We start from the raw sequence: 9,207 nt of genomic DNA on the forward strand, positions 1-9,207 counted from the left end.
GAGAAAAAGGCATTACACCCAATCCCTCAGGGATACTTCTAAAACCCTGAGGGGAAGGTGCAGCCTGCCTCACTCTGGTCCACAGTCTCACTATACCCTTAATCCACAAGACCAAAAAGATGACTAAAATTGTGTTTTTTTTACCTTGACACCCCAACTATGTATGTTGCTATACAAGTTGAACTCTTTCTATATGTCTCTGGACATCATGGATTCTGGTGATCATGGACCTATTACCCATATTATTAGGCCCACATTGTGCCCATCTATGAAGGTTATGCTATCATTCACCTGGATTTGACTGGCCGTGACTTAACAGACTACTGAACAGAAAGAGGGGGCAGCTTCATTACCATTGTTGAAAGGGAAATTGTTCATGATATCAAGAAGCTGTATTATATTATTCTGGCCTTTGAGCAGAAAATAGTTATTACTGGTTCTTTTCTGTGGAGCAGAATGAGAAGTTTCTCAATGACCTGGTGATCACCCCTGGCAATGAAGGGTTCAGATGTTCAGAGGCTCTGTGGCATTCATGAGACCAATTTCAATTCTATCATAAAATGTAAGACTGAGTTCCAAAAGGATATATGTGCATGTATATGTATATATGAATACAATGACCCTAACATAATATTGTCTGATATTACTACCATGCATCCTAAAATTAATAGAATGCAAACAGAAATCAAAGCCCTGACAGTTAAGTACAGTGAAAAAAAAATTAGGATCCGGGCTCCCTTTAAATGCAAATATTCAACATAGCTTGGTGACTTTATTTTGACTCCTCTCATTATTTTCCAGCAGATATGGAAAATGAAGTAGAAATGTGATGAATCTGGTCCATCCATTGTCCAAGAAAATACTTCTAAATGGACTATTGGTAGATGCATAGTGTTTGCTGCATCAATATTCACACAGTATAAATTTGCCCTGGCAAATATACACCTCCTGTTAACCTCATGAAACTGGAATAAGCCTTCATTGAAAAGAAACATTGGGGAAATTTGTTTCTGAAGTTAGACAAATATTTTTAAAGTTAGCACTTTTTAGGTTGTTGAATCATTACTAATTTGACCTTTTATATGATTTGGCCTTCTATTCAAGTGTTCTGTTCATTTACATTTTTGTTGTTCAGTCGTTTCTCAGTCATATCCAATTCTTCATGACCCCATTTGAGGTTTTCTTGCTTTTTTCAGCCTATTTTACAGATGAGGAAACTGAGGCCAACAAGGTAAGTGGCTTGTCCCAGAGTCACACAGCTTGTTAAATGAGGCCAGATTTGAATTCAGGAAAATGAGTCTTCCCGACTCCAAGGGGGGAACTCTATCCATTGCCCCCATTTACAGTGTAGCATATCTTGTACATACTTTTAATGTAATCCCTGATACAAGTCACTTTTTGTGAAAGGTAAAATAAAAATTAACTTCTCTACATGGAGAATTAACCTGTAAATAAAACAATATAAGTCTTTGGTTCATTTACATGTTTTATAGTTTGATTTCTAGAATTAGATATCAATAGAGTATCTGAAGGTGAGATTTCCAACATCGAAAAGAGCTGGCTTTTCTAGAATTCCTCTCCTAAGGATAGCAAGAATGAGTTTATAAATGTGTTACATTTTGGGGCCAATCAAGCAGGAATATCTATTGATTCTAAGCTGGAGAAACTACTGCTTTGAGAGTTGGGGGATTTTGACCTTAAACTATTTTCTCCCCAGTGTCATGAGGCTAAATTATATAATCCCAAGCTGCAAAAAAACCAAAACAAAACAAAACAAAACAAAACAAAAAAAAAAAACCAGTATTTGCACAGTTGTATATTTGCGTATCTGGGGTATATTGGGTGTGTTCAGGACTAGTGGCTCTGGTGTAAGGGCCTGCCAACACCTTTCAGGGATCTTCTCTCATGTCCACTTGATTCACCACCTGTGGGCTCCAAGATGCTATAGCATGCACAACTGCTACAGGTAAACCTTCTTGGCAGATGGCTAAACCAGATGGAGGGAAACTGATGAACTTCAAACTTATCAGTGAGTTAGGAAGATGTGTACTCCAAGAATATGAAGACTTTGCCATGAAGGCAGCTGAAAGAGGTACCACTGAGCACTCAGAGAATGATCAGGTATCCACTGAATCCCTGGACATCATTAGTTTTCCTGACTTTTAACTTGCCCCTGGACTTCGATGACTCTGGGAGAGAGTAAAGTTGATGACTCTGCCTCATTTTAATTCACATAATGCATCACCTGTGATGCCATTGATTCTCTTCAAAAATAAAGGACCAAAAAAAAATTTTTTTTCGAGAGTAGAAAACTATAATTTTAAAGTCATCTTAAGAGTTGAGAATTATAATATCCAATGTACATGAAAAATAAGCATCAGAAGAGATTTGGGAATGGGCCCTCCGATTGCAGAATTAGTGCTGTTTCTGCCATGGCACACTGATGAGGGAGAACGTGAGTGAGAAGGCACTGAGGAACAAGGGTATGTACAGGGAACAACCACTCCCCTTTTGTACAATTCTCACTTGTCAGGATGAGGAAAGGGTTAAAGGGGAGGCACTAGTTTTAAGCAAACTGTCCAGTGTTAAAGAGGAGATTTTTAAAAAGTTTGGGAGAAAATATAAGAACTAGTATCTAAGAGAATGTTTGCTCATCAACTGAGTGGCTGAACTATTTGCAGCATAAAAATGTGATGAATTATCATTGTGAAGTAAAATTTTAAAAAATTATTTCAGAGAATTCTAGGTATTATGTAAAATGATAAAAACAAAGAAAACTTTGTAGAAACAACTTTGAAAGATAACTGTTTAATAATGGTCATTAAACTAGACATCTATCAGTATGATGAGGCATGTTACCTATTTCCTACTGGACTTAAGATGCAGGAGATATATATATATTTTTTGCACAGCTGGGTGGTCTCTTTTGCCTGACCATGCTACTGAACAAATTTTGATTCTCTTTCTCTCTGTATGTCTCTCTCTTTTTAATGGTAATTAGGGGTGGAAGGCAAGACAGGGATTAGCAACAGTGATGCAAAGAAAAAAAAAGTGATAGAAATAATTTTTAAAATGCATAGATGTGTGACCCTGGGAAAATTACTTAACCCCAATTGCTTCAGCAAAAAATAATAATAATAAAATAAAATAAAAATGCATAGGAGAAAACAGAAGAAAGTTAAGATGACAGTTTTGAAAATAACATAGAATTCTATGGGTTTTTTTTGTTTAAAGCATAGGTATGAAATGGAGATTCATGGTTTACACATAATCCTCTTTTATGATCTGTTATATACTAAAATGCTCTTTCTTCTTTCTGGTGTTTAAGTTTAAAACTTAAAAAAAATTTAAAACATTAAAACATGAATGAAACTTGCAATCGACATTTTTGATTAGTTCTTAAAATACAGCAGGAAATACTCTTGGAACTATTAACTTTTAAGAACAATTGAGGCAACTTTCTTTGGCTCCAAAGTTCAATATTAGTTTGCTTCTATTTGATTGCAAAAAAAAATTGTTAGTTGAAGTCATATTGTTTCTGTCTTGGGAAGAACTTTTGCATCTTAAAAAGAAAATGTTGAAATACATTAAGTTTTTCAGTCTTAAAAAACTGGGGTAGGGAAAAGTAAAAAAGTCTCACTCAAAGTAAACAAAACCAAGTTTGCAGCCATCTGGGACATTAAGAAGAGCTATTGGAACAGCATCTACGTTATTTCTGAAGAAATCTATGAAGCTTACACCTCTCTGAAAAGCAGTTATTTGTTCCACACTGAAATTACCTCTAAGCACCAAAAGCATTCCTTGAGTTACTCTTAGGAAGAGAACAGTGATATCCATTTAGCAGTACCTGTCAATTTGCGAATGGCAAAAAAAATTCATGCATAAATCTGGTCCTAATTAAAAGCCAGACTATATTTATCTTAAATGAGATAATTCCCATACATTTCTATAACTTCATAACATATTTGAGGTCTCATTTTTGAAACATTAGGATGCCTATATTTTGTATTCAGTCCATGTTTCCACATGACTTTAGGTAACAAGTAAAATTTACTTTTAGAAAGACTTTCTAGTTGCAAGAATCTTTGTAGTTGGAGCATATATCCACTTCTTCCCTCTCCACCTCCAACTAGATAAATGTTTGTTTGGTTTTTCTTTTCAGGATACCCAGGAATTCCTCTCATCTTGAAAAAAAAAACAGCAGTAAATTTTCCAGTTGCAAACATACATTTGACATTACAGGCTAAGCTGATTTACTGATGTTTTGAAGATAAAAACTGACAAATCAACACCTGCTAAATTCTGCAGCCCCTTGATTCTGTATTATCCAAGTTGATTATGGATCAATCAACAAGCACTTAAGTGCCAACTCCGTGACAGGCACTATGCTACAAGATAAGGATATATACAAACAGGAAATCAAGACAGTTCTGCCCTTCAGTAGATTTCATTCTGGTAGGTGGAATACATATGTTCATAGCTATATAGCGAGTATAAAGGATAGTGATAAAGGAGAGGCAGAAGGAAAAGAAAAACTGCAACAAACTGGAATTATCAGGATTCTTCAGGTGTTGGCCTGAGTAGGTCCTAAAAGTACAATGTAGTTATCAAGTCTGAAACTCTCACATTTTATCCAACAATCCAATCAGGCCCTCTCATCATCTGCCTGGTATTGCTGACCTGTTCTTATTCACCGGGAACAGTACCCTACTTAGGTGACCTGGGTCACCTTCATACCTGGGTCTTCCAAAATCCAGCCTTCTATCCTTGGAGAAATTAGTCTATTCCTCTTCAGAGTTCCTTTAAGCTACCTGATTGTTAACTTTCCCCCCCAACAATCCTGTGAGGTAGATCACAACACAACTCCCCCTCCCCCACTTCTGCATTTCTATCTGGAAATCCAAGAATACCACTTTATTTCTTAATTATAAATGTCCAGTCACAGATAAGTTCAAATAATGAGCATAAGTAATTAAATGGCAATACATGGTCAAAAAAAAGATAATGTGCTAGTGACATATTTTCAAGAGAAAGGAAGTCCCATGTTATAGAGTCTGATGAAATTATTTACATTTTCTACCCAATTATTTAAGACTTTCTTATGAAAGGTCTGTTACTTTATCTGAATTTCTTATTACAAATTGTTCTATTTACTGATATCCAGTTCTTAACTGGTTGCTTAATCTATCCAATAATATAACACTACCATCAGAGTATTCTTAGTATTAAAAAATAAATAAATAAGAAATAAAACTTCCCTCAGAGAAATTCACAAAATATATCATGGAATAGCAGTGAAGTAACATCCAATACGAGGGCCAATGCTAATTTAAATCTGTTATGGGCCAGAACTCTGAACTTGAAACAAGGCGTTAAGTCAGTGGAATTGATAGACAATGGTAGTTCAGTACTTGTACTTAGTACTTAATATAGTTTTACAAGATTCACACCTATGATAAGAGAGCATATAAGGTTGGACAAACTCAGCCAGAATCAGAACTAGGGAAGACAGAAACCGTGGTGGTGGTGGTGGTGGTGGTGGTCCTCCTGCCTCCCCCACAGAAACCAAGACACATTCAGGAGGACCTCAAGAAAGCTGGCCCGGGCCCCAGGCAAGGAGATAATAAAGGATTTTGGACTTTAACACCTTGCTACACTTGTGGGTGATTACTGAGCTGAAACGAAGGTTGCTCCCAGAGACCACAAGAAAACCAAATCAAGGAGAACATTACATAAATCAACAACTAAAGAGTGAGGAGGAAATCATTCATAATCTAGAGGATCCATTATTTTCTCATTATGAGAATTCCTTCTACTGGTATAGATAGTAGTATGCCATCTGTATAGGTTTGTGAGCATAAAATGTAGTTAGTGTTCAGCACACAGTAAGTGCTATATAAATGCCGATTCCCTTCCCCCATAATCTTATCTTGTTTAATTCTTAACTACATACAGGCTTTTGTACATTCTCCACAAGGTTCTATGTAACATGCAGGAATCCTTCCGTTTCACTGACACTAGTACTCCGTTGCCCATGCAGGCAAAGTGAGAAGCATATATTGATCACTTACCATGTGCCAGGCATTGTGCTAAAGAGCTAGGTTTATAAATACAAGCAAAAAGAAAGGCAGTCTCAGATCTCAAAGAGCTTGCATTTAAATGGAGGAAGCAACTGGAAAGCCTAAGCGGGATGTGATAGTATGGGATTGAACTGCTAAGAGTGTCAGAAACACAGCATGGAGGGAAATGAAGCATGACTTAGCTTGGGTTTGTCACAAAAATGAAACCATCATGCATGATATCTCTCAGCCTGGTTACATAAAGGCTGATCACTTCTTTTTCCCCATTTATTGTCTTAATGTTTTCTATTCAATTTCTCTTCTTTCTTTAGGGTTTGAATATTTACCAAGTGTTCTTGCCAAGAGGCAGTCCTATAAGATAGGTTATGCAAATGACATCCACATTTTATAAGTGCATAGATTTGAAGCTGGGAGATACCTTTGGTAACGAGTTCAGCCCCTTCAATTTTACAGATGAAGAAACTGAGGTACAGTGAGATGAAGTGCCCAGAATCATACAACTAGTAATTCTAAAGTGGATTTTGAACTGAGGTCCCATCTTTGGAAGGCAACTGGAGGGCAGTAATATCAGTTGGATTTGAAGCCAGGAAAGCCAGGGGAGGAAATGAGAGTGAATATCGCAAGCACAGTGGACAATGAAAATGCCCCAAGATGAGATATACTCATTCTAGGAAAAGCAACGAGATTAGTGTCACTGTGTCAAAAGGTACCCAGTAAGTATGAGAAAACTAGAAAGGTGATTAGGGGGTACCTAAGTCCTAAGAGACCTTGAATGCCAGAAGATTTTATATTTGAACCTGAAGGTGGTAAAGAACCATTAGGGTTTGCTGTTGGTGGGGGTAGGGTGACAGGAATGGACTCAAGTTTACTTTGGCAGTTTAGGGGAGGGTAGAATAGAGGAGAGATTTATGGCAGAACTAGCAAGATATTGTAATGGTCCAGGCATGAGGAGAGAAGGGTCTGCAGGAGGGTGGTGGTAATATTAGAGAAGGGATATATTCAAGAGATGCTGAAAGGGTGAAATGAATAGATTTTGGCAACAGGTTGGATAGGAGGTGAGAAGTGGACAAGAGCAAGATGATGATGAGGTGAAAACATATTACTGATAGAAATAGTAAGCTAAACAGTAATAGGAAAATCTGGGGGAGAGGGAGAGACAATGAAATCAATTGAGACATGTTACTTTAAAATGTCAAGACATTCAATTTGAACTGTCAAACAGGCAACTGGAGATGTGAGACTGGAGGTAAGCAGAAACACTATAGGTAGCTTTGAGAATCTTCAGCATAGAAATAACTGAATCCCAGGACAGGACCCTGATTAGTGGGCATGACCCAAATAATATCTAATTTTTATCAATTTGATAAAGATTTAACAAAGAGATTGAGAAATAGTAATACAAGTAGAAAAGCCAGGAATGAGCAATGTCCCAAAAACATATAAAGGAGAGTGATTAACAGTATCAAAGTCTGCAGAGATGTCCAGAAGAATGAGGACTGAGAATGAACAGTGGATTTGGCAATTAAGAGATCACTGGTATCTTTGGAGAGAGCAGTTTTGGTGAATTATGAGGTTGGAAGCCAGACTGTAGAGAGTCGAACAGAGAGTGAGAAAGAGGAGAGGAAGGAGAGGCATCTATCTTTGATGGACAAGTTCAGCCACAAAAGGTAGGATATAAAAAAACAGTTAGCAGAGATTGAAGTGAGAGCATTTTGAAGATGGGGAAAACATAGGCATGTTTTGTCCAGCAAGTAACCAACTGGGAGGGAAGGAGAAATTGAAAATATGAGAGACTAGAGATGAAGAGGCAATTTGCTAGGAGATGAGATAGAATGAGATCATTAATGCAGATTAAGTTCACTCACGTATCTGACATCAGGCACAGGTTGATATGTACAAATAAGCTACAAAATTTTAAATGTCTATCACAATAAACAAATTAGATTAAAATTCAACAAATCTGTTAGTACCCCACAAAGTCATACTTCTACAACGAAAGACCTATTTTAGGAAACCATCATCAGCCATTGTATTCCTAGACTGATTGGAATTCCTTTGAAATAAAATGGATCACCTCATTTTTCTCCCCAAACAAATCAGGAAAGTAAATTTCAATTTCATCTTCTTGACATTTGAAATTCACAATAACCCTGGTTAATGCTTTAGATCTGCCATTGCTACAAGCAATGATTTCCTATTTGAAGTTGAATGCAGACAACACCTCAGTTTCCAAAACTCCAAAAGGCAGGTAAACTGCATTTTACTAAAGAAGTATTAAAAAACATTTAAGAGGGAACATTAAGGTCAATAATTAAGAACACTGTTGGGAGAGGAAATTAAGTGTTACAATCAAGTTTATATATATTTTACATTTATCAATCTGTCATCCTCATCCTTCTATATCCATCCTGAGATAGGGCTCATCTTTTTGCCAAGGCATGCAATATTTAATTTTATAAGCACTTATCAAATACCTCCTATGTACCAAGCGTTAGGGATACATACACACACACACATAAAACAGTCTCTTCCCTCGTGGAACTTATAATGGAAGAGGAACAACATACATAAAATATAAAACATGCAAAACATGGATAGGTTTCCTAGAGGAAATGGCATTTGAATAGCCCTTTGAAAGGACTTAAGAATTCTATAAAGCAGAGATGAGTAGAGTATACCTTCCAAGCATGAAAAATAACCTATAGAAATGCATGAAAAATAACCTATAGAAATGCAAAGAGATGAGATGGAATGTCTTCTGCAGAAACAGGAAAGTTTGACTAGACCATGGAGTACTTGAAGAATAATAATCTTATATTAACTTAAAAAGGTAGGACAGATTGAAAAGGGCTTTAAAAGCTAAACATGAATTTGTAGTTCGTCCTAAAGACATAAGGGAGTTACTTAAATTTCTAAAGCAAGAAAAATGTTATGGTCAGAAATGTGCTTTAGGAATATCAACATCAGTTAAATAGGGATTAAATTTGAATGGAGAATTATCAGAGATGAAGTAAATAGGGAACTATAGTCTAGGCGAAGAATGAGGAGGGCCTGACCTAGTTGGAAAAAGATGGCTATGAATTAAGAATAGAGGTTAGATTGATATATAGAAGTGGTAGAATAGTTT

The sequence above is a fragment of the Antechinus flavipes genome, chromosome 2 (genome assembly GCF_016432865.1).
Source record: "Antechinus flavipes isolate AdamAnt ecotype Samford, QLD, Australia chromosome 2, AdamAnt_v2, whole genome shotgun sequence".
NCBI lineage: Eukaryota > Metazoa > Chordata > Mammalia > Dasyuromorphia > Dasyuridae > Antechinus > Antechinus flavipes.